The sequence below is a fragment of the Balaenoptera physalus genome (genome assembly GCF_965194825.1).
Source record: "Balaenoptera physalus genome assembly, chromosome: 16".
Classification (NCBI taxonomy): Eukaryota; Metazoa; Chordata; class Mammalia; order Artiodactyla; family Balaenopteridae; genus Balaenoptera; species Balaenoptera physalus.
Window position 1 is genome coordinate 46,760,699 of NC_138898.1, and position 27,877 is coordinate 46,788,575.

The 27,877-nt window shown below is 44.4% G+C and overlaps 1 long non-coding RNA gene across 6 annotated transcripts in view; it reads left to right on the forward strand.

Moving 5' to 3' along the window:
* LOC309645914 overlaps positions 1-23,753 on the forward strand; it is a 55,920-nt gene extending 32,167 nt beyond the window's left edge. For 4 of the 6 annotated variants that reach the window (XR_014255109.1, XR_014255110.1, XR_014255113.1 and 1 more), the window contains 2 exons: positions 18,791-18,837; positions 19,409-23,753. This is a non-coding gene — a long non-coding RNA (uncharacterized lncRNA). The remainder of the gene's footprint in view (positions 1-18,790; positions 18,838-19,408) is intronic. The other 2 variants (XR_014255111.1, XR_014255112.1) reach the window with 2 other exon arrangements.
* Positions 23,754-27,877: the final 4,124 nt, after the last annotated feature.

The following is a 27,877-nucleotide window of genomic DNA, read 5'->3' on the forward strand; positions in this document are numbered from 1 at the left end:
TTAAACGTACATTCAAAACGACTTGCGTTAGGGGCTACATTTTTATTAATTAATTAATTAATTAATTAATTAATTAATTTTATTTTGGCTGCGTTGGGTCTTTGTTGCTGTGCCTGGGCTTTCTCTAGTTGCGACGAGCGGGAGCTACTCTTCATTGTGGTGCGCGGGCTTCTCATCGCAGTGGCTTCTCTTGTTACGGAGCACGGGCTCTAGGCACACGGGCTTCAGCAGTTGTGGCTCGCAGGCTCTAGAGCGCAGGCTCAGTAGTTGTGGCGCACGGGCTTAATGGCTCCACGGCATGTGGGATCTTCCCGGACCAGGGCTCAAACTCATGTCCCCTGCATTGGCAGGCGGATTCTTAACCATTGCACCACCAGGGAAGTCCCGGGACTACATTTTTAAAAGCTTTTTCTTTGGCCTGGCCCACCCTGCCCCTAAAAGCTTTTTATTAATAATTTTGACAGTAATAACCATTCCAATTGTAATAATAATAATAGTGCAAATAATTTCAAGAATTGTTTCTTTCCTAAACCGTTTAAGTTGCACACATCATGACTCTTCACTCCTAAATATTTCAGTGTGTATTTTCTATGAAATGAGAATTTTTTTGCATAACCATAGCACAGTTGTCGACCTCAGTAAATTTAACATTGACAATATTTTTTTCTAATCTACCAATAGTGTTCTGATTTTATCAATAATTTGACTCAAGATTGTAGGGTTTGGCTTTTTTTCCCCTTAGCACATGATGTCATGTGTCTGCGATCTCCTTCTCCTTTTTCTGAAATATTTCTTCAACCTTTTTTTATACTTTATGATATTGACAGCTTTGAATAATACAGTTCCGTATTTTCATTTTCCCTTGTTTCCTCATAATTAGATTCAGGTTGTGCTCAGCTGCCGGGTACCCACAGGTGATGCCATATTCTGCCCAGGGCATCCCTTCAGGCACACAGTGGTCCGTCTCCCCTTGTTGGTATTGATTTTAATCACAAAGGGTAATGACTTCCGTGAAACTCTTCAAAAGGAAGAGGCCTCTGAAGGTATAATTTCCTGGAATCTATTTTCTAAGTATAAGTCTGTGGACTTTCTAAGAATGAAACACGGGGTGTGAATGTTTTCTTGGTGGAAGGAAGCCAAGCAGATACATCCTAGCGCAGCAGCTGTGCTTTTGTGCAGCTGGATTAGGGGGTGAGGCTGGGTCTCTGTGCCCGCAGGGAGAGAAGACGGGGCCAGGACACGTGCACAGGCAATGTCCACTGAAGCTGGGGTCTCAGATGTCGAGGGAGGCCTTCCATCTGGCACTAAGCTTTGGGGAATGGAAGCCCAGACCCTGCGCTCATTCTCCATCAATTGGGAAATTCCTGAAGGAGGAGGCTGGCCGCTAGCCATCCACGTAGATGGACGTCCCTGCTCTCTCACCAGGCGCACTGTCCTTCTGATATTTCCACATTCTGCTCGGGGGAGAAATAGGAGGGATGCTCACCCCACTTCCTGGGCCACTGATTGGAGAGGGGTGACTAACATAGTCTCAAGTCAGAAAAGGTCTGGATAAATTGGCCTTCACGAGGTTAAATATAAAGTGTACATTATATAATCACAAAATGACCTACTGTATTTCCTTGGTTCTAAGAGGCTGGCCTCTACCTTCTATTGTTTGTGAACTTTAGATGCCTCCTAAAATCTGTGACAAAGGCAACAAATTATTTAACAGGTAAAGTAGTTGCCGATATAATATCTACCTGGGTGCAGATAAAGGTTCAACTCATTGTCACCCAGCTTCTCCTCCACCACTGGTTACGCTGAACAGGAATGCATTTTTTTTTAATCGAGGTACCATTTACATACACTAAAGTGCATCCTTCTTATTGTACAGTTCCCGGAGTTTTGACAAATGCATACTGCCATGTAACCAACACCAAAATCAAGATACAGGGCAGTTGCACAAAAAAAGTCCCCTTGTGCCTCTTTGTAGTCAAACCCTTCCCTCCTGGTCCCTGGCATCACTGATCTGTTCTCTATCCTTAGAGTTTTGCCTTTCCCAGAATATCATAGAGATGGAATTAGATCTGTGTAGCCTTTCTGTGTCTGGCTTCTTCTGCTCCTTGAATGCCTTTGAAATGAATCCTCTTTGTCACAAGTGTTAGTCGTCAGTTCCTTTCTCCAGCTGAGTGGTACCCATGGCAGGGATGCCCCAGAGCATGTTTACCTAGTCATCATTTAAAGGACATTTGTGTTGTTTTCAGTTGGGGCTATTATGAATAAAGCCATTATAAACATTCATGTCCAGGTTTTTGTGTGGACATAAGTGTTCATTTCTCGTGGGTAAATAGTTAGGAGTAAGATTTCTGGGTCATATGGTAAGTGTATGTTTAACATTTTAGGAAGCTGCCCAACTGTTTTCCAAAGTTGTTTTATCAGTTTGCACAGCAATGCATGTGTGTCCCATATCCTGGTATTGTCAGCATTTTGTAGAAATTCTAATATAGGCATATTGGTATCTTACGGTGGTTTAAATGTGCATTTCCCTAATGACAAACGATGATGAATATCTTTCGATATGATGATTTGACCATATAACTTCTTTGGCAAAGTATTTGGTCAAATTTTTTAAATTGCACTATTTTCTTTTTCTTGAATTTGAAAGGTTTTTTTTTTTTTTACATATTCTGGGCAAGTCCTTTATCTGATATGTGTTTTGCAAACATTGTCCCTTAGTCTGGGGCTTGTCTTTCTGTTTTCTTAACAGTGTCTTTTTAAGAATAGTTTTTTATTTTGGTGAAGTCCAATTTATCATTTTTTCTTTCATGTGTTGTGTTTTTGATGTCGTATTTAAGAAATATTTGTCTAATTCAAGATCCCAAAGATTTTCTGACTTGTTTTCTTCTGGAAGCATTATAATCTTACATTTAGGTCTATCACCCACTTTGAGTTTGTTTTTCTATATGGCATGAAGTAGGGATTAACGCTGTGTACATTTACAATGTGAGTTTTTTATTTGTCTTCCTGCAAAGATGATACTAAGTCAAGGATATATCTCACAAATGATAAAGTCTTCAGCTGAGAGAAGTAGAAGAGATGCCAGACTTGTGCAGCCTGGCTTAGTTTTTGTGAGAAAGATCTAGAAGCTAAGGTGGGCGACATGTTCACTGAATATCGACAGTGTGCCTCAGCTGTTGAATAGGTTGAAATCGTGGCATCCACATCAAAGGAGGTACTAATCTTACTGTTTTCCATAATAGACAAGCGATGCTTGAATTGCTGTTAAATTTTTATGTGATTTTTTTAAAAGAGAGATACTGACAAAAGAAAGCAGTATGACAATGATCTTGGTGGGTTTGGCCCGGGGTGGGGGTAGGAAGGAGGGAGGTGGGGGACTGAACAGCATTTCTGAGGAGCAGAAAAGAGTCTTCATTCTCTGGAAATGCAGCCCAAGGTTAAGACCTCAAACTCTGACATCAGCCAAACTAGTTTAAAATCTCAGTCCTTTATCGCTGTAGCTGTGGGTCTTTAAGTGACTTACGTAACCTCTCTGATTTTTTGTTTCCACATCAATAAACTGTAGATAAGAAAACTACCTATCTCACAGTTTCTATTGTGAGCAATTAAAATAAGATAATCCGTGCCAAATACCTAGCTCGATGGCTGGTGTCTTGTAGGTTCTCAAAAAAAGGTTAGCTGTTTTTCTGGCTATTCATTATTTACCCCCTCAAGTTTCATTCATGTATCAGGCATCGGGGGTATCCAAATGGGATAAAATTCCTCCAGAGGCTGACCTAGTAACATTGGGAATGGGACCAAGGCAGACAGGCTCCCAGAGGTTGACTTAGTTTGCATGGGAGTTTTCGGTGTGTATGTGTGTGTGTGTGTGTACAGTGTGAGATAGGCTTGAGGATGTGTACATTTCCCATGGTGCGAGTTTTGTCTTCCTGAAGAGATAATATTAAGCCCAGGATGCATCATACAAATGATGGGATACTCACTTTAAAAGAGTATGATAAATAAAAGTCTTCTGAGCCACTCAAGCCAGCCTGGGGGCCAGAGATCCACCTTGGCTTTCCAGAGGGCCGAGCCTTGCACTCAGACGGGAAGGAATCAGCCTGGGGAGGGCTGGGGGAGGACGCACAAGGTGGTCCACACCGGGCAGTTAGCCACTTTCCTAGAGCCTGGTGGCAAAGAGCATGGGTCTTGGAGCTACCGACACCTGGTTTTGGACAAATCAGTTTCTGGGCAAGTGACTTAACCTCTTTGAAGCCCAGTTGCCTCGCTCGGGAGGCATGAATAATTTCTCCGTCTCAGGTGGATGGAAGGAGGAAGAGAGACACTTGTGCAGCCCCTGGTAAGCACCCAGTGGTTTATGCTGTTTTTGTAATTATCCTGATAACTCAAGCAATCTGGTTAGTCTGGGACAGAGGGTGGAGGAGGAGGCTTGAGAGGCAGGGGGACGGGTGAGAAGGGGGCTGGGATCGTGTGACGAGGAATGTGGATGTTATCTTGAAGGTAATGGTTAACCAGGGAAGGGGCTTAAGCAAAGAGTGCAGAATTTTAGAAAAAGCACCTGGACACCTGGCAGGACGACAAATCGCAGGAGGTCCGACAGGGGCAGGGAGAGTAGTTAGGCAACGTGGAGAAATCCAGGCAAGAAACAAAGGCTGCAGAACCTAGGCGATGGCGTAGGGGATGGAGAGGAGGGACAGACATGGGGAGCATTCAGGAGGCAGCACAGAGGCTGGGCTGGGGTGAGACGGGAGCGGGAGGCGGAGATGCGGGCATCGGGGGCTGTCTCACTCGGGCGACGTGGGAGAAGACGGGGTGGACGGGTTTGGAGGGAGAGAAAATGAGTTCACATTCATCCTGATGTGGCCGCGGACCATGGAGGGCAGATGTCCTGCACGCAGTTCACATTTAGACCTAGAGCTGCAAGGAAGGGTCCTCCCTGGAGACGCCCATCAGGCAGATGTCAACAGATAGCTCGACGAAACTTCAGTGGGGACAAACTTGCTCAGAGACGGACTGGTTAGGAGACGCCAGATAACCTGCGTGTCCAGGCCTATTCTGCTGGTTGACCTTGGGCAGGTTACTCAACCACTCTGAGCACCACCCAGTTTCGTCATCCGTAGAGGGAGAGTCAGAGTCCTTGTGGCCTTATTCAGGAATGAAATGGGTACAGACGTGCCGAGGGCTCAGAGCAGGCAGGGCAAGCGCTCCAGAACCTTCCTTGCTGCCAAGAAGGGCAGAGGGCTGAGGGGAGGGGCTGGGAGCAGCCCCAGGTGAGGAAAGAAGAACTGAGGAAGGGTCTTCAGAAGGGAGGGAGTCTTCAGAACACAGGGTTGGAGGACCTAAGTGAGGGGCCTCCGAAGGAGGGCCCTGGACCATTTCACGAGATCCGGGGAGGAACCGAGGAGGGTCTCCCAGATGAGACAACAGGAGGTTGTCGGCATCGTTGGTGGGTGGGAGGCTGCAGTGGGAAGGAAAGCAGAAGGAACAGAGTGAGATGAACGCTTAGCTGGAAGAGAAACAGAAGAAGCTCTGTGTCCCGAGAACAGTTAAAGCGGTTGTACAGGCAGAAACCCTTCGTCTCATGTGATACGATACATCCCGGGGAGTCGTGTGCTCATTGTACAGCTGGGCAAAGCAAGCTGAGTCTCAGAGAGGTTGGAAGACTTGCTCAAGGTCACACAGCTGGTGAGAATGGAGTCTGATTTCAGATGGACTTGGCCTTCAATTCTAAAGCCAAGAGGTGAGGGTAGACAGGAGGAGACATGGGCTCAAAATTAGAAAGAATGTTTTAGCAATCACGAACACCTGATGACGGACTAAACAAAAGTAAGGAGACCCCTGTCCTGGGAATGCGCCCTCGTAGCCCAGACAGGCAACCTCCAGGAGGAACCATCTTTTCATCTTCTGTACACAAGTTTACATAGTGGGTAGTGAGTTTCTTGAAGTTTTATTTATTTTTGAATCTCCTGATTTACTACAGTGCCTGTGATATCGTGGGAATTTAAGAAGGTGTGCTGGCTGGCTGGCCTTCGAGGGGATCTTTGTACTAAGGAATTAGACACGTTATCTGTGCTCTATGGCCCTTCCCTGGTCTGAGTCTGAAATCTCTGAGCCACAGCTCGGAAATCTCCAATGGGAGTGAGCTCTCAGCATCAGGGGCTGAAAACAAGCCAGGCAGATACCAGCACGCCAAGAAGGAGCAGGGTGGGGACCCAGGCCAGGAGTCAGTTCATCAGGGACCAGAACCAGGCCTGGACCCAAGAAACAGAGATCCGGCACACAAAGGGCTTCTAGAAACATTAACCTCTAACAGCAGGTGCCAAGAGAGAACTGAGGTCCAGGACACGGGGTGGTGGACACGAGCCAGTCAAGGCCTCAGGCCCTGCTCTGTGGGGCGAGCTGGCCAGGAGCTTGCACTCCAGGAGGCTGGGCCATGTGGGCAGTTCCCCCATGAATCCTGAGTGCGCCGGAAAGTTGGTCTCCTGGGGACGCTGGGAAGGAAGTGAAAAGGGCAGCCTTGGTAGTTCTGAGCCCTTCCTTCTCTGACCGGGCGAGGTAAGACACGAGTGCCTTTCATAATCCTTGCAGAGATGCTTCGGTAATGAAGGGGCAACCACAAGGCACTTCGTATACTTTACAGGCCTCAGCGCTCAAAGCAAAGCAGCCGCGTTTGTGATACTGAAGCCCAGAGAGGGCAAGCACCTAGTCTAGGCCACACAACTAGGAAACAGGGAACTTGGAGGGAAGCCCAGACTCCCAGGGTTAGGGAAAGAGGAGCGAGCTTCTCAGGTCCAAAAACTTCTCCGTCATTCTTTTCTTCTCGAAGATACCACGACCAGAGAGAAGACATTGATTTAGAATCAAGGCAGGCTTTTTAGAGCTGGGGAACTCACTTGGAGGGGAAGAAAGATTTTGTCTGTTGCATCATGTTCCTTGATTCCGGATGCAGGGCTCACCCCGCCGTGCCCCTGGGCGCGTGGAGACCTTGAGGGGAACAGGCTTGAGTGCAGCGCGGTGTGAGGACAGGATGCGAGCGGTGCACGTGGGCATGCATTTGCCGTGTTCTTCTTAGAGAATGCCGCGGGGAACCCATCACGTGAGGGTACAGCAGGCACCTGGGAGCTGGACCCCAGTTCTGCAGGCTGCACGCCCCTCTGGTTCGCTTTTCCAGCATCAGGCCTGGAGCGTGACCTCCAGTCCCTGGGAAGGGCTTTGTTCTTCACTCCCTGCCCCACCGTCTTTGTTCCTGGTGGAGCTAATTTGGCCCAGTGGTGGCTAATTAGCCCCAAAGGTGAGGAGAACAATGGCAGAAGTCCTGGACTTTTCCTCAGCTGGTGTCTCAGTTTTTTTACGAGGTGGGGAAGGGGGACAGGGGATCCTGACTTCTTAGCCCCCCTTCCAAGCTCTTTCCTTGGTCACGTGAGATGCCGAGTTCTGTCTCTTTTTAAACTCACCTGCCAGCACTATGACAGCCTTACAATATCCACGGTTGGCCCTGTCACCACCGGGACCCAATTGTGAGAAAGCTGGAGTTTTTTCTTTTCTCTTGGGAGGTAAACTACTGCTTTGCTCTGTAAGGGAGGAAAAAGCAAGGGGACCACTCGAGTATATCAGATGCCCTGAGGTAACATTCTCCCAGAATGGCCCCCAAAGCTGGCATGCTGCGGCCCTGGCTTGCCCAAGCTCAGAACATGCACTCGTGTTGTCAGGTTTCCAAGCTTTGTGCTGCACTTACACAGACCATCCATCTGTGAAGAGGGCCATTGTGGTCTCTACAGACTGGGGCCCAAATCTACCTCTGAAGGTCATCCAGGTCCGCTTGTTTGTGGGCTCTTGATCATAGGAAAGGCAATTTTTAGACTTCTCTTTTTTTAGTGTAAGTATCTTATTTTTACCTCGGGGTTCAGAAAGGGGAAGAAATTCACCTGAGTTCCCAGGGGGTTAACTAGGACCCTGATGCCTTACAACTCTCAGCAGGAACCCAGATAGTCTTGGTCAACGGGCATCCACAGATAGGCAGAATGGGGGGCAGGGACCTTGGCAAAGTGCCACGCGAGTAAATCTGTCTGGTGCCCTCCGCCCGCCCCTCCATTCTCCCCGCCTCAAATCTCTAGAGTCTTTCTGGAGCCTGGTTTCTGGTTTCTCCTTATTAACTGAGTGACCAGAGACCACACACACACCCCTACTCTTAAAAGGTTACACAGTGTAGTGGTTGAGATGGAGGTGTGCGGTCACACAGAGGGTCGGAATCCGCTTACCACTCACTAGTGACAAGATGCTCAGCCCCATCCTGTGATTTTTTTTTTTTTTGTGCTTCATTTTTCTCATCTGTAAATGGGGATAATAGAACCTAATTCACAAGGTTGTTCTGAAGATTAAATGAGCTCCTATGTGTAAAATCGTAAAAACAATGAATTATCATTATTTTTGCTTTCCAAAAATAGATGGCTAGTGGTGTAATTCCAAGACCTTTGGTCCCTGAGGGTGAAAAATATGGACAGTGGCTTTCTGGATCCTTCCTAGGCTAGGATCATTTCAAGGTGTTAAGCACGGCAGTCAGCCACTGATAAATCTTCTGTTTTTGTGTTTCTCATTTTTTTTTCCCTTTTCCCACTGGCATGCTTTCTAGATACTTTGTTTCTCTCTAAGATGATAATCAGCTGATATTACTGACTAATCAATTTCAACAGGAATTTTTAAACAGAGTAAGCATAACCAATGCTTAACCAACAGGAATGATATAAATATAAATAAATAGGGACAATACAACAATGCATCTCTCTATGCGGCACGAAGTCTCTAAGACCCAGTGCCTCCACTTCCTGGATCCACGGCCTCGTGTCATCCCCTCCCCTTGAGTAACTTGCTTCTGCCTAATAGAATATGAGCCCAGTGAGGGGGCATCTCTTCCATGATTAAGTTACGGAAGATTGTGACCCCCATCTCGCTGGCAGTCCTGCCGCTTTGATGGAGCCAGCTGCCAGCTGTGTTGGGGAGGCCCCAGGGTGAAGAAACAAGGGTGACCCAGTCAACAGCCAGAGAGAAACTGAGCCCTCAGGAAACCCAGTACTACAGACAACCACTCTGAGCTTGGAAGACATCCTTTTCCAGTTGAGCTTCTGGATGAGACCCCATCCTGGACGACATCTCAACTGAAGCCCAGACTCCAGCTAAACCTTCCTGGTTTCCTACCAGCAGAAACTGGGAGATAATAAATGTGTTGATTAAGCCACTGAGTTTGGGGTAAACTGAGCTGCGGGAGGAAACTAGTAGCACACACTGGGTTATCTGAAATCTTGCCTTGCATTTTTTTCTCAGAGTGGTTACGCAACTCCTGCCAGATCACACAGCCAGGAAGTTGTAAACCTGGCCCTTGAACCCACATCCTAGCTGTTTCTCAGTAGAGCCTGCAGGATGTAGTGTCCTGGACTATCTCCTGAGATTTCCTTTATGCATTTTAGCTTCAGTTTTTACAATGATTCCCTTGCTTTCATCATCTGATGTGGGGAAAGAATCAATGCTCACTGGCCCCCAGCTCTGCCAGGGACTCTACACACATTGTCACACCTGGTCCCCCTAGCTTGGTTACGTGGGCACCATTGTACTCAATGCACTGGCTTCCCCAAAGTGGGTTTTGCAGACACTGACCCCGCAAAGTGCTCTGTGGAAAGTGTCCCATGGTCACAATATTTGGGCAACACCAAGTCCCTCTCTTGGTGACTCACTATGCATGTGAGTCCAGTAAAGTCCGGAAGAGTCACAGCGAGGACCGCTGCCTAATGTTTTGTACCGTGTATCCTAATCCTAAAGACTCTCATCCAGCTCACATCCCAAGGAACATTCCACAAGATACACTTTTGGGAATGCTGGCTTACAGGCAATTTTCATACTTGTATTTTTTTTTTGGCTACGTCTCACAAAAAACTTTGTAATGACAGCATAACATTTTCCATTTTACAGATGAGAAAACCGAGAGTCAGGGAGTAGTCAAATCATCACAGATCATGTCTGTCATCAGGCTGGTGGCCAGTCTCTGCAATATTTGCTGTGGTTACCCTACCCTCCCTCCCTCACTCCTTCCTTTCTTTTCTAAATTTCTCCTATGGCTCTACCATGTCACCTTCTCTTCCCATTTTCACACTGCTCCTTATCCTATCCCCTCATTTCCAAATCCTCAGCACCTATCTTGTTCCCGAATGTCGGGATTTGGAGTAGCAAACTTACAGAACATCTGGAAAGGTGCCCTTGCCTCCCTGCCCGCCCCCCACAAGCTGAGGCCTCCTGACAATTGTCACTGCATGGGGTGGGAGGGCGTGGGAGAGGTCAGGACCCCAGGCTCTGGAGCCAGAGTGCCTTTGCTTGCTTCTCTGTGCCTCAGTTTCCTTCTCTATAAAATGCATATAAAAATAGTATCCATGTCATAGAGCTGTGGTGGGCTTAAAGGAGCTTCTCCAGGGAAAGCCCATGGAATAGGTCTTGGCAAGTAGTGAGGCCTGGCAGGTATTAGCTATTATTACTGCACGGCCTATGCCTCTGTGAATTCCGTGGGGGTCAGAGCATATTTATATTTACCACCTTAGTTCTTCTTTTTTTTTTTTTTTTTAATTCAACGAGTATTTATTAAGCACCTAATATGTGCCAGACATTGTATTAGGTTCTGGGCATACAACAGTGAACAGTCACTATCTCTTCTGAAAGAAGAATGAAATAAACAAGTAAAAATAAATAAATGAGCAGGACAATTAAGGACTGATAAATAAAACCAGTTATTACAGACAGAAAGTGGGCTGGGTGGTGGTGGCTACTTTAGATTGGGTGATCAAAGACGCTTCTGATTTTTCACTGTTAAGCAAAATGTTTGTTATGGTTTATGGTAAACAACCACTATTAAAATATGAAATTTCCAATTACTAACTTATTAAAAAGAAGAGCATTAAAATTTTATTAAATGTTTTTAGGCATCTATTTAAATGTTTTATTTTGATTTGTTTTTGTTACATTAATTCATAATGAATTACATTAATAGTATTCTAATTTTGAAACATTATAAAAACTCCATTATAAAAATTCTAATAATCGAATTATGTATTATTACTTTAATCCATGGATGGATTAAGTGTCCTAATATTTGGCTGAATCTGGCCCACCACTTGTTTTTGTACAGCCAGCAAGCTAAGAATGATTTTAACATTTTTAAATGGTTTAAAAAATCAAAAGAATAATAATGATGCTGATGGTGACATGTGAAACTTACCTGAAATTGAACTTTTGGTGTCCACAAATAACGTTCTGTATTACTTTCTTATTGCTGCTGTGACAAAGTACCACAAATTTAGTGGTTTAAAACAACACAAATTTATTCTCCTATAGTTCTGGATTTTAGAGTCTGAAATCAGTGTTTCTGGGATAATGTCAAGGTGTTCATGGGGCTGGGTCCCTCCTGAGGCTGAGGGCAGAATGCCTTTTCTGACTTCTAGGGGTGCAATTCTTTCTTTTTTTTTTAATTTAATTTTATTTATTTATTGTTTTATCCAGCAAGTTCTTATTAGTTATCTATTTTATACATATTACTGTATACATGTCAATCCCAATCTCCCAATTCATCCCACCACCACCAACCACCCCCCACCCTGCTTTCCCCCCTTGGTGTCCATACATTTGTTCTCTGCATCTGTGTCTCTATTTCTGCCTTGCAAACGGGTTCATCTGTACCATTTTTCTAGATTCCACATATATGTGTTAATATACGATATTTGTTTTTCTCTTTATGACTTACGTCACTCTGTATGGCAGTCTCTAGGTCCATCCACGTCTCTACAAATGACCCAATTTCATTCCTTTTTATGGCTGAATAATATTCCGTTGTATATATATACCACATCTTCTTTATCCATTCGTCTGCTGATGGACACCTAGGTTGCTTCCATGACCTGGCTATTGTAAAAAGTACTGCAATGAACATTGGGGTGCATGTGTCTTTTTGAATTATGGTTTTCTCTGGGTCTATGCCCAGTAGTGGGATTGCTGGGTCATATGGTAATTCTATTTTTAGTTTTTTAAGGAACCTCCATACTGTTCTCCATAGTGGCTGTATCAATTTACATTCCCACCAGCAGTGCAAGAGGGTTCCCTTTTCTCCACACCCTCTCCAGCATTTGCTGTTTGTAGATTTTCTGATGATGCCCATTCTAACTGGTGTGAGGTGATACCTCATTGTAGTTTTGATTTGCATTTCTCTAATAATTAGTGATGTCGAGTAGCTTTTCATGTGCTTCTTGGCCATCTCTATGTCTTCTTTGGAGAAATGTCTCTTTAGGTCTTCTGCCCATTTTTGGATTGGGTTGTTTGTTTTTTTAATATTGAGCTGCATGAGCTGTTTATATATTTTGGAGATTAATCCTTTGTCCGTCGATTCGTTTGCAAATATTTTCTCCCATTCTGAGGGTTGTCTTTTCATCTTGTTTATAGTTTCCTTCCTTGTGCAAAAGCTTTTAAGTTTCATTAGGTCCCATTTGTTTATTTTTGTTTTTATTTCCTTTACTCTAGGAGGTGGATCAAAAAAGATCTTGCTGTGATTTATGTCAAAGAGTGTTCTTCCTATGTTTTCCTCTAAGAGTTTTATAGTGTCTGGTCTTACATTTAGGTCTTTAATCCATTTTGAGTTTCTTTTTGTGTATGGTGTAAGGAGTGTTCTAATTCCATTCTTTTACATGTAGCTGTCCAGTTTTCCCAGCACCACTTATTGAGGAGACTGTCTTTTCTCCATTGTATATCCTTGCCTCCTTTGTCATAGATTAGTTGACCATAACTGCGTGGGTTTATCTCTGAGTTTTATATCCTGTTCTGTTGATCTATATTTCTGTTTTTGTGCCAGTAGCATATCGTCTTGATTTTTGTAGCTTTGTAATATAGTCTGAAGTCAGGGAGTCTGATTCTTCCAGCTCTGTTTTTTTCCCTCAAGATTGCTTTGGCTATTTGGAGTCTTTTGTGTCTCCATACATATTTTAAGATTTTTTTTTCTAGTTCTGTAAAAAAATGCCATTGGTAATTTGATAGAGATTGTGTTGAGTCTGTAGATTGCTTTGGGTAGAATAGTCATTTTCATAATATTGATTCTTGCAATCCAAGAACATGGTATATCTCTCCATCTGTTTGTGTCATCTTTGATTTCTTTCATCAAGGTCTTATAGTTTTCTGAGTACAGGTCTTTTACCTCCTTAGGTAGGTTTATTCCTAGGTATTTTATTCTTTTTGTTGCAGTGATGAATGGGATTGTTTCCTTAATTTCCCTTTCTGATCTTTCATTGTTAGTGTATAGGAATGCAAGTGATTTCTGTGCATTAATTTTGTATCCTGCAAATTTATCAAATTCATTGATTAGCTATAGTAGTTTTCTGGTGGCACCTTTAGGATTGTCTATGTATAGTATCATGTCATCTGCAAACAGTGACGGTTTTACTTCTTTTCCAATTTGGATTCCTTTTATTTCTTTCTCTTCTCTGATTGCCGTGGCTAGGACTTCCAAAACTATATTGAATAATAGTGGCAAGAGTGGGCATCCTTGTCTTGTTCCTGATCTTAGAGGAAATGCTTTCCATTTTTCACCATTAGAATGATATTTGCTGTGGGTTTGTCATATATGGCCTTTATTATGTTGAGGTAGTTTCCCTCTATGTCCACTTTCTGAAGAGTTTTTATCATAAATGGGTGTTGAATGTCGTCAAAAGCTTTTTCTGCATCTATTGAGATGATCATATGGTTTTTATTCTTCAATTTGTCAATATGGTGTATCACATTGATTGATTTGTGTATATTGAAGAATCCTTGCATCCCTGGGGTAAATCCCACTTAATCATGGTGTATGATCCTTTTAATGTGTTGTTGGATTCTGTTTGCTAGTATTTTGTTGAGGATTTTTGCATCTATATTCATCAGTAATATTGGTCTGTAATTTTCTTTTTTTGTAGTATATTTGTCTGGTATCAGGGTGATGGTGGCCTCATAGAATGAGTTTGGGAGTGTTCTTTCCTCTGTAATTTTTTCAAAGAGTTTTAGAAGAGTGGATGTTAGCTCTTCTCTAAATGTTTGATAGAATTCACCTGTAAAGCCTGGTCCTGGACTTTTGTTTGTTGGAAGATTTTTAATCACAGTTTCAATTTCATTACTTGTGATTGGTCTGTTCATATTTTCTATTTCTTCCTGGTTCAGTCTTGGAAGGTTATACATTTCTAAGAATTTGTCCGTTTCTTCCAGGTTGTCCATTTTATTGGCATAGAGTTGCTTGTAGTAGTCTCTTATGATGCTTTGTATTTCTGTGGTGTCTGTTGTAACTTCTCCTTTTTCATGTCTAATTTTATTGATTTGAGTCCTCTCCCTCTTTTTCTTGATGAATATGACTAAAGGTTTATTAATTTTGTTTATCTTCTCAAAGAACCAGCCTTTAGTTTTATTGATCTTTGCTATTGTTTTCTTTGTTTCTATTTCATTTGTTTCTGCTCTGATCTTTATGGTTTCTTTCCTTCTGCTAACTTTGGGTTTTGTTTGTTCTTCTTTCTCTAGTTCCTTTAGGTGTAAGGTTAGATTGTTTATTTGAGATTTTTCTTGTTTCTTGAGGTAGGATTGTATTGCTGTAAACTTCCCTCTTAGAACTGCTTTTGCTGCATCTTATAGGTTTTGGAACATCGTGTTTTCATTGTCATTTGTCTCTAAGGTATTTTTTGATTTCCTCTTTGATTTCATCAGTGATCTCTTGGTTATTTAGTAATGTATTGTTTAGCCTCCATGTGTTTGTGTTTTTCATATTTTTTTCTCTGTAATTGATTTCTAGTCTCATAGAATTGTGGTCGGAAAAGACGCTTGATATGATTTCAATTTTTCTTAAATTTACCGAGGCTTGATCTGTGACCCAAGATGTGATCTATCCTGGAGAATGTTCCGTGTGCACTTGAGAAGAAAGTGTAATCTTCTGTTTTTGGATGGAATGTCCTATAAATATCAATTAAATCTATCTGGTCTATTGTGTCATTTAAAGCTTTTGTTTCCTTATTAATTTTCTGTCTGGATGATCTGTCCATTGGTATAAGCGAGGTGTGATAAAGTCCCCCACTATTATTGTGTTACTCTCGATTTCCTCTTTTATAGCTGTTAGCAGTTGCCTTATATATTGAAATGTTCTTATGTTGGGTGCATATATATTTATAATTGTTATATCTTCTTGGATTGATCCCTTGATCATTATGTAGTATCCTTCTTTGTCTCTTTTAACATTCTTTATTTTAAAGTCTATTTTATCTGATATGAGTATTGCTACTCCAGCTTTCTTTTGATTTCTATTGGCATGGAATATCCTTTTCCATCCCCTCACTTTCAGTCTGTATGTGTCCCTAGGTCTGAAGTGGGTCTCTTGTAGACAGCATATATATGGATCTTGTTTTTGTATCCATTCAGCAAGCCTGTGTCTTTTGGTTGGAGCATTGAATGCATTCACATTTAAGGTAATTATCAATATGTATGTTCCTATTGCCATTTTCTTAATTGTTTTGGGTTTGTTTTTGTAGGTCCTTTTCTTCTCTTGTGTTTCCCACTTAGAATAGTTCCTTTAGCATTTTTTGTAAAGCTGGTTTGGTGGTGCTGAACTCTCTTAGTTTTTGCTGGTCTGTAAAGCTTTGATTTCTCCATCGAATCTGAATGAGATCCTTGCCAGATACAGTAATCTTGGTTGTAGGTTCTTCCTTTTCATCACCTTAAATATATCATGCCACTCTGTTCTGGCTTGTAGAGTTTCTGCTGAGAAACCGGCTGTTAACCTTATGGGAGTTCCTTTGTATATTATTTGTCTTTTTTCCCTCGTTGCTTTCAATAATTTTTCTTTTCTTTAATTTTTGTTATTTGATTACTATGTGTCTCAGCGTGTTTCTTCTTGGGTTTATCCTGCCTGGGACTCTCTGCACTTCCTGGACTTGGGTGGCTATTTCCTTTCCCATGTTAGGGAATTTTTTGACAATAATCTCTTCAAATATTTTCTTGGTTCCTTTCTATCTCTCTTCTCCTTCTGGGACCACTATAATGTGAATGTTGGTGTGTTTAATGTTGTCCCATAGGTCTCTTAGGCTGTCTTCATTTCTTTTCATTCTTTTTTCTTTATTCTGTTCCATGGCACTGAATTCCACCATTCTGTCTTCCAGGTCACTTATCCTTTCTTCTGCCTCAGTTATTCTGCTACTGATTCCTTCTAGTGTAATTTTCATTTCAGTTATTGTATTGTTAATCCCTGTTTGTTTGTTCTTTAATCCTTCTAGGTGTTTGTTCTTTAATTCTTCTAGGTCTTTGTTAAACATTTCTTGCATCTTCTCAATCTTTGGCTCCATTCTTTTTCCGAGGTCCTGGATCATCTTCACTATCATAATTTTGAATTTTTTTTTCTAGAAGGTTGCTAGCTCCACTTCATTTAGTTGTTTTTCTGGGGTTTTATCTTGTTCCTTCATCTGGTACATAGTCCTCTGCCTTTTCATTTTGTCTGTCTTTCTGTGAATGTGGTTTTCTTTCCACAGGCTGCAGGATTGGAGTTCTTCTTGCTTCTGCTGTCTGCCCTTTGGTGCATGAGGCTATCTAAGAGGCTTGTTGTGCAAGCTTCCTGATGGGAGGGACTTCTGGTGGGTAGAGCTGGGTGTTGCTCTGGTGGGCAGAGCTCAGTCAAACTTTAATATGCTTGTCTGCTGATGGGTGGGGCTGAGTTCCCTCCCTGTTGGTTGTTTGGACTGAGGCGACCCAGCACTGGAGGCTACAGGCTCTTTGGTGGGGCTAATGGCAGATTCTGGGAAGGCTCACACCAAGGACTACTTCCCAGAACTTCTGCTGCAAGTCTCCCCATCCCTGTGGTGAGCCACAGCCACTCCCTGCCTCCACAGGAGACCCTCCAACTCTAGCTGGTAGATCTGGTTCAGTCTCCTATGGGGTCACTGCTCCTTTCCCCTGGGTCCTGATGTGCACACTACTTTGTGGGTGCCCTCCAAGAGTGGAGTCTCTGTTTCCCCCAGACCTGTCAAAGTCCTGCAATCAAATCCCACTGGTCTTCAAAGCCTGATTCTCTGCGAATTCCTCCTTCCATTGCCAGACCCCCAGGTTGGGAAGGCTGATGTGGGGTTCAGAACCTTCATTCCAGTAGGTGGACTTCTGTGGTATAATTGTTCTCCAGTTTGTGAGTCACCCACCCAGCAGTTATGGGATTTGATTTTACTGTGAATGCGCCCCTCCTGCCATCTCATTGTGGCTTCTCCTTTGTCTTTGGATGTGGGGTATCTTTTTTGTTGAGTTCCAATGTCTTCCTGTCGATAATTGTTCAGCAGTTAGTTGTGATTCTGGCGCTCTCTCAAGAGGGAGTGAGCACATGCCCTTCTACTCCACCATCTTGAACCAATCTTAACCTTAGCTCTTTACACATAGAAGGCCTTCAAAAAATACTGCTGCTGGCTCACTGAACTTACTGTCCTGGAAAGAATCTCAGGTTCTCCAAAGCAAAAGGGGCAATGAGGACCTCTCCCCAGGGTGGCAAGGGACTGGAGTGGAGACTCTGGGGACTGAGGTCACTGGCAACCCAGGAGCAGGACAGAGGCAGGAGCCCAAGCCTACAGCCTTGACCCAGTGCCCAGCACCCTGCTGCCCTTGAATTAGAGCCTCTCGGCCTTGCCCAGCCCTGGTTGGAAAACCAGGAGCTTTAGATGTGATCTTCTGAGGTGTGACCCTGACTCTTGCTGCCTGAGAACAAAGGCCGATTAGGGCTCTTTTGTGAGAGGCAGCTGAGTGGAAGCTGAGGGCTGCTTCCCCAAAGGATGGCCTGATCCCTGGCTGGATTTCTGAAATAAATGCCCCACCAGTGCCCACTTTTCTAATCGGTAACATCCCAGCCTTTAGCAGGGGTTCTTCAGCTCTCTCTGACCCATGTGGGGACCGTCTTGATCTTTGGGATCATTTTGGAACATCTCCCCCCCACGACACCTCCAAGTGCTCTCCGACATAAACTTCACCTTCTGAGGAAACAGGCTGTGGGAACCCGACTTCAAAGCTTGGCGATGTGGGCTCCTCGCAGAAGTACTTGAAGCAACAATGAGCTTGAACCAGGTCTGGGTCGGGCTCCGAGTGGGCACGCCTGAACCTGGCAACTATTGTGTCCAAAGTCACGGGGCAGCCACAGATGAACAATGCACCTGGCAGCCCACAAGGGTCTCTTTCAAAGCTAAGTTGCTCTTGCCAGCTGTGCCAAGCAGAGGGCCTGCATACACAAACTGCCATTTATTTTTTTCAATATCAAAGAATTACACTAAATGAAAATCATAATATTTTTTTTCTTTTTTTATAATAAATGGAGTGTAGCGACATCAAAGGAAAAATTTACACAAAAGAAAGAACAAGTCCTCCTGTGATCCTAGGCCTCTCAACCACCATGATCTTTTGGATGCCTCTATCTCTAGTGTTTCTGTTTTCTTTTTTATTTAACACCACTGTCATAAGTATATAAAAATTTGCCTCTCTGTTGCTTGTTTAACTGAGAATCATTACAGACACAGAGGTGCTGTATCATCTTTTTACGTATTGTTTTCATGGGTATAGAGCTTTCCCTCAAAGTGATGTGCTGTGACAAACTCAAACATTTTTCTTCTTTGGAGAATGATGTGCTATTATAAATAAGACTGGTGGATATCCCTGAACTATAACATGCCAGAATTTATGACTTGTTTTTTTTCGCATTTTGATAATGCTGCCATTTTTCTTTTTCTCTTTGTCCAAAATGGAGACTCCAAATTCATTGCCTCTAGACATGTGTGAGACTGCAGTGCTCAGGTAAGGTGATTTTTTTTTTTTTTTCATATCCCAACATTTTATTAGGAAAATTTTCAAACATACTGAAAAGTTGGAAGAATTTTGTAGTAGACACCCATAGACTGATTCAGGGTGACCTTTGAGCACAAACATAATCTTTGAAGATGCTGAGTAGCAATTAACCAGTAGATACAGAAATGTCTGTTGTTTTCCACCTGGTGCTCCTTGAATGTAATAACCATGGCAATTTATTGTTATAAGATTTTATAGCCTTTACTGTTTTTCAGAATACCCTCAGGCCTATTTTCTTACTGTATCCTCAACATCCTCAAGGTTTAGCCAAGGCAGGTGTTACCAGGTGTTCTCTGTACGTTTACGGATGAGGAAATGCATGATCCGAGAGGTTAAGGGCACTGCCTAGGCCCACACAGTAAGACAGGTGCCATTGCAATACCAGGGCTGAGCTCTCAGCTGAGCCACGCTCCTACAGAAATGTCTCCCCTTAATTTATTAACTTATTACTTAATGACAGGTTTTCTACAGTCCTTTCAGCTCCCTGATTCTGCTTGTCTGTGACTTTGGATCTTTTCAGGATACGAAGGAAGGGGCATGTGTCACTGTAGTCCAGACACCATAAATGCCAACGTGAGGATTAAAGACCAGCTGCAAGGGGATTTCAAAAGCTCCATCGAATCCCAACACTCTTCTCAAGACACAATTTATCTTTGTCTGTGAAAGGAGGGCTAATTTAGACAACGATTAGAACCCAAAAGTAACTGTGCACATGAGCTGGGTTGTCTCCCTTGGAGAAGAATCTGGGAAGATTCTGGATGGTTCTGGATGCAGGGGGTTCACTCTGGAATAGTAACCACCAACACCACCCTCTCTACGTCTCCTGCCTGAAACTAGCAAAAAGAGTCCCTGCCCACGGCTCGAATGTGGATTGTCACCAGGAACGGTGGCTTCTCCAGAATGGCCCATGCTCCAGCGTCCATGTCCCACCTGGGGAAGCAGCCTTCGATGCTCAAGAAGGCACCGTGGTGGGACCTGGGGCCACATCCACCATGCAAAGTGCCCCTGGGATCTGGGGCACGAGGAATCCTCACTGGATCTCACAGGCTGTCCTTCCCCAACTACCTATTTTTTATTCCTCCATCAGAGCAAGTCAACTGTCTCCACACTTGCTCTAAAAACATGTTTAATGTGCACTGACAGCCCACTCTGACACGGGCATTGTTATTCCTTTTTACAGATGAAGAAACTGAGCCTGGGAAGTTATCGAGAGCCATGCCTATCTCGGAAGAGACCAGCTCATCTCAGAAGTGATCTCGCTGGGAAAGGCCATTATTTTCCACCAGGCCACGGGGCCCACTTTGCATCCACAAGGAGAAGCTTGTGCAGTTGGGCTCCCCTCCTGCCTTGTGTTGTCTGGACCCTGGGGCCAGTCTTATTTTGCATGAACAGAGTTGTCCTGGTCCCAGCGATCCTTTGCTGGTGTGGAGACTGGAAGTCAGAGCCCAAGGTCCACCAGGCACGGGAGCTCGTGGAGATGGTTGTGCTCAGGGCATGTGGTCTGGGGATGGCGCAGCTTTTTCTACAGAGAAGTGCCCTCTGTCCTCTGCATAGTCCATGGTAACCAACCTTAGTTTTGTCTTGCTTTGTTTTTTTTCTCTTCAGCCTCCAGAAGAGTGTCTGTTCAACATAAAGAATAAAGCATGCATGAGTTCTGAAAGCCACTGGGGAGACCTCCTTTTACTGGGGACATCTGCTTGTCCTTGCCCTTTGGAGAAATCAATGAATTTGATTTCTGGACAGGTGAAAATATTCATTGTAACACCATGGGTGAACAAAGTCCACCCTCGCAGCCCTCATTGATTTCTCTGAAGTTGGCCAGATGTTGTCACAATTTTCCTGTAACAGGTCCTGGGGAAATTCTGTGCTGAAAATAGCACCCGGGAGCTGGTGGCTGCAAATGGGACAGTTATTCCAGGACTCTTCTCAGAAACAAATACAAACCTTATAACAAAACCCATTGCACCAGTAGAAATCCCATGGGGATGCCTTCATAATTTGGAACTTCATGACTCGCAACTTCATACCTTCAGCTAAATGATGGAAAAGTTCCCACATGGGATCAGTTATGAAATCCACAGCCAAAATCAACCTCCTCCTGGGGCTGGTGGGCTGGGAACTGCAGTCAGTTTTGAAGGAATAGAGGACCCCCAGGAAATGAACCTGGAACGCTGGAGACTGGGGAGAGTTTTGTCCAAAGCACGTGTCTTGAGATCTCCTAGAGGTCCAGTGCTGTCACGTGCAATTTTACTCTTCATGGAGAAGGATTCAGGCTCCCCCAGGGCCTGTCTCTTTCTCTCTCTCTCTCTTTCTCTCTCTCTGTCTCTCTCTCTCTGCACACTGTGACTTGCTAACCTCTTTCCTTTAGCCAATAGCCTCAACTTTATTTTCACCACATCATTATTTCTGTGGCCCGGACATGCCAATGGGATGTCAACATTATTCTGATGAGAATTTTATTTTATCATGAGGATTACAGGCAAATGACATAACAGCTTTCTGTTCACCAAGGAATCTCCGGCAAAGGGGAAAAAAGCAGATAATCCAGGGGAGGGGGAAGGGCACTCACTTTTATTGCACTCCTCCTAAATCCAGGTGCTTTACATAGATTATCTCAGATCAGTTCATCCTAGGCAACAGCCTTGTGAGGATGTCATTCAACAGACAAAGAAAGGGAGACTTAGGGGGGTTGAACAAGTTACCCAAGAACTCAAGACCTGAGCTTAAAAGCAGGCAGATGCAGGGGCCAAAGTCTAGAATCTTTCCACTGACAAAGCACCATCTCTACATGCAGAATACCTTGAACTCTTAGACTGACTCCCGAGGCTGCAGACCAGCAGGAGAGAAGTGAGGGCAGCTACCTGGTGTCTTGGGGCTGAGAAGAGGTCCACTGGGGAGCCTTGGACAAACCAGAACCACAGCAGCTCGGGGCCTGTCTTCCTTCTCCAGACGCAGCTCTCCCCTTGCTCGGTGGGAAAGGACAGATGGACAGCCTGAGCCTTGCCTTCGTTAGGCCGCAGCCTTCCCACTTTGAATGATCCAGGCCCTCCCCTAGCTATCAAGGTATGTAAGGCTGACCTGTCACCTTCAGCCTGCACCAGGGTACAGCAGATGGCGTTCAGGCTGATTCTGCGCCTCTGGCTGACTAATCTCCCGGGCACAAGAGTAAACAGAGAGCTCGGGACACCATATGTCCCTGACTCACCATGCTGGCCGGAATCACCGCTGTTCTCCATGGCATATGACTTCCTGGGCCCAGGTGGAAGGTGGGTCAGAGGAAACCTGCCTGAAAGTTACAGGCGGAAAGATTATAGACGTAAAGACACACATAGGGAGTGGGCATCGGTTAGTCATATCCTAAATGACGTTTATTTTTAAAACCTGCTTTGTTTTCCTAGACAGCGTTGGACTTTGGCCATTCCTTCCAGGGGCCAGCACGGCACTGACCACCGCAGGCCCTCAGGGGATGTGACTGGAATCAAAGGGTTGCCTGCCTAATCCATTTCCTTTGTTTATCACTCTGGAATTTCACCCACAAGTTGAAAATGAAGCTGACTGTAGTTCAGTTGAAAGATGTCCTCTTGAGATGGGGAAGTGGCATCCTGGTAGGATATCTGTTTCTTCTGACCTCTTCAGAGCCCCCTAAGCAGGAAAACCAAAAGGGCAAGGTTGGAGTGAGGGTCTTAGAGTGGGCTGCTCAGGGCCTGAGATAAATGGAGTTCTTCTGGGGACGCGCACTTAGCGCTCATTAGGAAGATAATGGCTCGTGAAACTTCTATCACTCTTTTCTTGGTCAACCAGAATACTGGGAGTATAGGTCAGTCAAGGCCAGAATTCTCAGGTGTAGGATCTCAGGAGTATTGAGCTGGAGGGGTTGGACCTGTCTAATTCATTCCTTTCCCGCATACAGAGGGCGGGGTGCAGTAACCCACCTAGGTTCATACGGTTGGGAGAGGTCAACGTGGATCTAGAGGTCTCTCAAGGGTCCAGTGCTTTTTTCGAAAGAAAGAATCCAGTGGGGCCTCTAGCATTTGAGTCATTCTGAGCCCTTGCCCTGGGACCCCAGGGCTGGATGTCTGCCTTTCACACTGCAGGCGTTCGGGCCATAGCCTATACTTGGTAACTGGAGCCACAGGAAGGTTAAGAATGATCCAGAGCAGCAATAACAGTCAAAGCCATTCTAGACCAAATCTTTAACACTATCAAGAGCTGTTCATGGCAGTTTCTCAGTCCCTAGCCCTTCCAACCCTGAAAAATTTGCGAGGTGGTTCTTATCGCCGCTACACAGATGAGGAAGTTGAGACTTTGAAAGGTCAAATGAGCCATCCAAAGGTCCGCCATTAACTGGACAAGGATGGAATTTGAACTTAACCCAGAGTCTAAGATAGTTCCGAGGCTCTATTTATAATCTTTAGAAGATAGTTCTCAGACAAAAGGGATCTTGTGGATACAGAAGACAGACTGGGGATTTAATGTGGGTGCTTAAGATACTTTGAAAGGTTCCTCTTGCAGGGCAGCAGCTGACAGGTGGGTCCAGATAGAGACGCCCACAGGAGAACTCACCTGCACTCAATACTCTTCCCAGCCTCCTGTCCTGTTGGTCCCTACCAGGAAGGACATGGGAGTTTCCCAACTTTCTTTATTCTTTGTTTTTTTTTCTGTACCTTTTCTTCTAAAGCTAAAATTCTAACTCAAATTCAGGAACGCTGGTAACACGGGTCCACGATGGAGTTTTTTGTTTATTCTTTAGGAAGCTGGACTCCATCACTGGGGCGCCCACTTGTCCAAGAGAGTGAGTTTGCCTTTAAGAAACAAAATCCTGGGCTTCCCTGGTGGCGCAGTGGTTGAGAATCTGCCTGCCAGTGCTAGGGGACAAGGGTTCGAGCCCTGGTCTGGGAAGATCCCACATGCCGCGGAGCAACTAGGCCTGTGAGCCACAACTACTGAGCCTGCGCGTCTGGAGCCTGTGCTCCGCAACAAGAGAGGCCGCGATGGTGAGAGGCCCGCGCACCGCGATGAAGAGTGGCCCCCGCTCGCCGCAACTAGAGAAAGCCCTCGCACAGAAACGAAGACCCAACACAGCCATAAATAAATAAATAAAATTAAAAAAAAAAAAAAAAAAGAAACAAAATCCTAGAAAAATATCCCTCTCAGAGGATGTAGGAATAAAATCCCATGGCTTCAGGTCCAATAGAGTAGACGTTTATTGAGGAAGGAGAGCTGGTGCCCAAGTTCAATCGAGCCTCACCCAGGTCACTGCTGCTGGGGACAGGCACACAGGGCACAAGCCAGGAACGCTCACACGCAGAAGTGTCTTCACCGCATGGGGTTACCTGGCAAAGAAACCACTTTGAAAAGGCTTATGCCGATATTAGCCAAGTATGTTGGATTCCCCAAATCACTGTCTTCTGCTTGACTTCTCATTGGAGCTTTGTATTCTCCAAGGCCTATGCTGCATCCCCACGGGCAGAGCCCTCTCAGCTGGCACCTTTTACGGGATGCTACCAGCGCCCCATGTCCCACATGTAGCCCCTTGGCACTTGCCTCTCCACTCCCAGGCACAAGGTACCCAGAACTTCGTCCTGGGAGCACCTTCCTTTCTGCCTGAGGGCTTTCTCAGGCCTCCCAGCTCAGAGGAAATCAGGAATCAAAGCATCCCACAGAGTAAATACCCCAGTCCCCACTCCCTGAAGTGGAGCGATTCTGATGCACACTCTTGGTTTTTCCCAGAGGCCCCCGCAGGGCTGAGCCCCACGGACACAGCAGTAACCGTGCAATTGTGCTTTAGTGCTTTCTCGCCCCTGTCTTACTCCCCACCTTCCCTACCATTGCTCACAAGGTTACCTTCCAAGGACACTGCTTACAACTGAATCCTGCTTCTGGGGGAACCCAAACTAATATATGCCTCCAACTCAGCATGTCTGGGACATGTTTCTCTCCCTCTGCTTTTCCCAGTTAATAACAACACCTAAAAGCTCCCAAACAAGAGAGCTGGGGGATCATTTTTTATTCTTTTTCTTTCATGTTAGAAAGCCCATCTTTCAACTGGTCACTGATTCCTAAGAATAAACCTCTAAAAAAATTTCTCCAATCAGTCCCTCCTTTACTTCCAGCCCTCTCTAGATACAACCCTCCACAAAACTTTGGGCAACTTTAATAGCTTTCTAAGTCCTCTATGTATCTTTAAGTTATACTCTCTTCAATCTTTTCTTCATAGAGTCACATGACTTATCTTTCGAAAACACAACTTTGACCACATACTGTCCTGCCCGGAAGCTTCTGATCACTGCCTGTGGGACGTCCAAGCCCCTAGCCCTGCACACACCGTCGTGAGCAGGCCCGGATGCAGCCCTCCCTTCTCAAGCTGAGCCTCCTCCCACAGGCAGCCCACCAGACACCCTCGACTTGCAGGTCTCCAAATCATCCACCTTCTTTGTCAACACTGGGCTCTGTGCGTGCTATTTCTTGACCTTGGAATGTCTTTTCACGTCTTTTTTTGGTCTGATGAATTTTTATACATCCCCAAATAGCCTAACTGAAACCTGACTTCCTGCCCCTAGCAGCGAGGCCGAGCTCATCTCCCTTCCCTTTCCGCTTGTACATCACGTTGGGTGCAGTACAGTCTCACATGCTCGTGTCTTTCTTGCCTCTTTGCTGTGGGCTCCTCAGGGCAGGGAGCTTTGGGGTTTCTGTATTTCCTGCTCGAGGCAGTTTAAGCCCCGCCCCACCTCACGCCCACCAATGCCATCCCCGCTTTCCTGAACGCTCCGCCCCACCCCTGACATCATCGCTTCCTCTCCTCCGGCTCAACTGCTCCAGTCCCTCTGGCCTCTGGCCTCCAGCCCACCTGGAGAGTCTCCTCCTCTGTGGTTATCACTTCCAATATCACTCTCTTTAGGAAAACACCAAATTTTTGGAATTTGGTGGGAATCTATGCGCCCACACCTCCCTCATACTCTCTCCTTCTCTTTATTTTTTCCATAGCGCCCACTGGCTTAGAGCATGCACTAAAATTCAGTTATTTCCTATTTTTATTGCTTACTGGCTGCCTCTGCTTCTGAGGTGATAACCTCACAGTGGCAGGGAACCTGTGAGTGCCAGTCCCAGTGCCCAGGTGCAGAATTCCCAGGTGAATAAATCAATGAAAAGACACATGCACTCCAATGGTTATAGGGCACTCTTCACAGTAGCCAAGACATGGAAGCAACCTAAGTGTCCATCAACAGATGAATGGATAAAGAGGATGTCGTACATGTATACAATGGAATATTACTCAGCCATAGAAAAGAATGAAATAATGCCATTTGCAGCAACACGCATGACCTAGAGATTATCATACTAAGTGCAGGAAGTGAGAGAAAGACAAATATATGATATCACTTATACGTGGAATCTAAAAATGTGACACAAATGAACTTATTTACAAAACAGAAATAGACTCACAGACATAGAAAACAAACTTATGGTTACCAAAGGGGAAAGGTGTGGGGGGGGGCATAAATTAGGAGTTTAGAATTAACAGATACACAAGACTTTATATAAAATAGATAACCAACAAGGACCTACTGTATAGTACAGGGAACTATATTCGATGTCTTGTAATAACCTATAAAGGAAAAGAATCTTAAAAAGGATATATATATATATATATCTGAATCACTTTGCTGTACACCTGAAACTAACACAGCATTGTAAATCAACTATATTTCAATAAAAACTAAAGTAAATAAATAAATGGGTACAATTTCTTAATTGTATAACTTGTGTATCACCTTAGGTGTCTAAGAACGCTTTGCAAACTACTTGCCTCAAATACACAGTCTCTTGTTAAAATCCTGGTTAAAATGGCCTTTTAGTTGAATAAATAATATCTATTACTAATATTATTAACAAGTAATATTTGATAAGTATAGAATGAATTACACAATTCTAGAAATATAATTAAACCTGAAAAATAAAAAGAAACAGGAAAAAATTAATGTGAATATTTTGTTTAATCTAATATATCCAAACATTATGTCAGCATATAATCAATATAAAAATATTAATGAGATTTTTAAACTTTTTTTGCATATTAAGTCATCAAAATCTAACATGTATTTTACACTCACAGCACATTTCAGTTTGGACCAGCCACCTTTCCAGAGCTTAGTGGCCCCATGTGGCTCACAGCTACCATACTGGACATGGCACGTCTAAACAATTCCCAACTCTTCTGAAAAATAGATTTTGTTTGCTTGTCTTTGTAATAAATGCATGACTGGAAATGTACCCTAAATTCTAGTGCTGCAAACAAGTTACTTTTTAGGGCAGCCCACCTAAATCCTATCAATGACTCACAAATCTGACTGTTACTTTTCAGTCACACCTAAGCCCTGATGTAAACTTGATGCCTATGGGATCTCTCACTAGAGTCCGGGCCTGCAGCAGGCCCGCGGCAGCAAGTTGAGGCTCCTTCATTATTTTTGCGTAAGAGCTCGTGTGTCGAGGTCAAACATCCCGCTCCCTGGGCACCATGATTTTATGAAGGGACGTGTGAGGAGAAGGGTTTTCCCCCAACTCCCCTCCCACCAACTTGTAGGTGTGCATAGCTCCATTAAGGACGGCTGGTGTGAACATGGAGAAAATTGCTTGAAGGCCTTGGGCCAAACAATTACACCGCTTTGCCCTGTTTGCTCCTTGTTGCCAAACTGTGACCAACAGAGCGTGGCCGTGAGAGGTCATGTGTTAGCCTGGCTTTAAGAACTTGATACATTGATTACCTGGGATTATTTTCTGGGACCGTTTGAGCTGAACCTGATGCTAGGCATCTAATCCTCTCAACAAGTGTGGCCCCAGGAGGCTGAGGCCCAGAGAGCTGGGGGTGGACCCATTTTCCACATTTAATGAGAACTTGCTCTGTGCTGGGCTCAATAGCGCGTTATTCTATTGACTGTCCCCAAACCCAAAGAGTGAGATTCCATTATTTTCCCCATTTCTCTGATGAGGC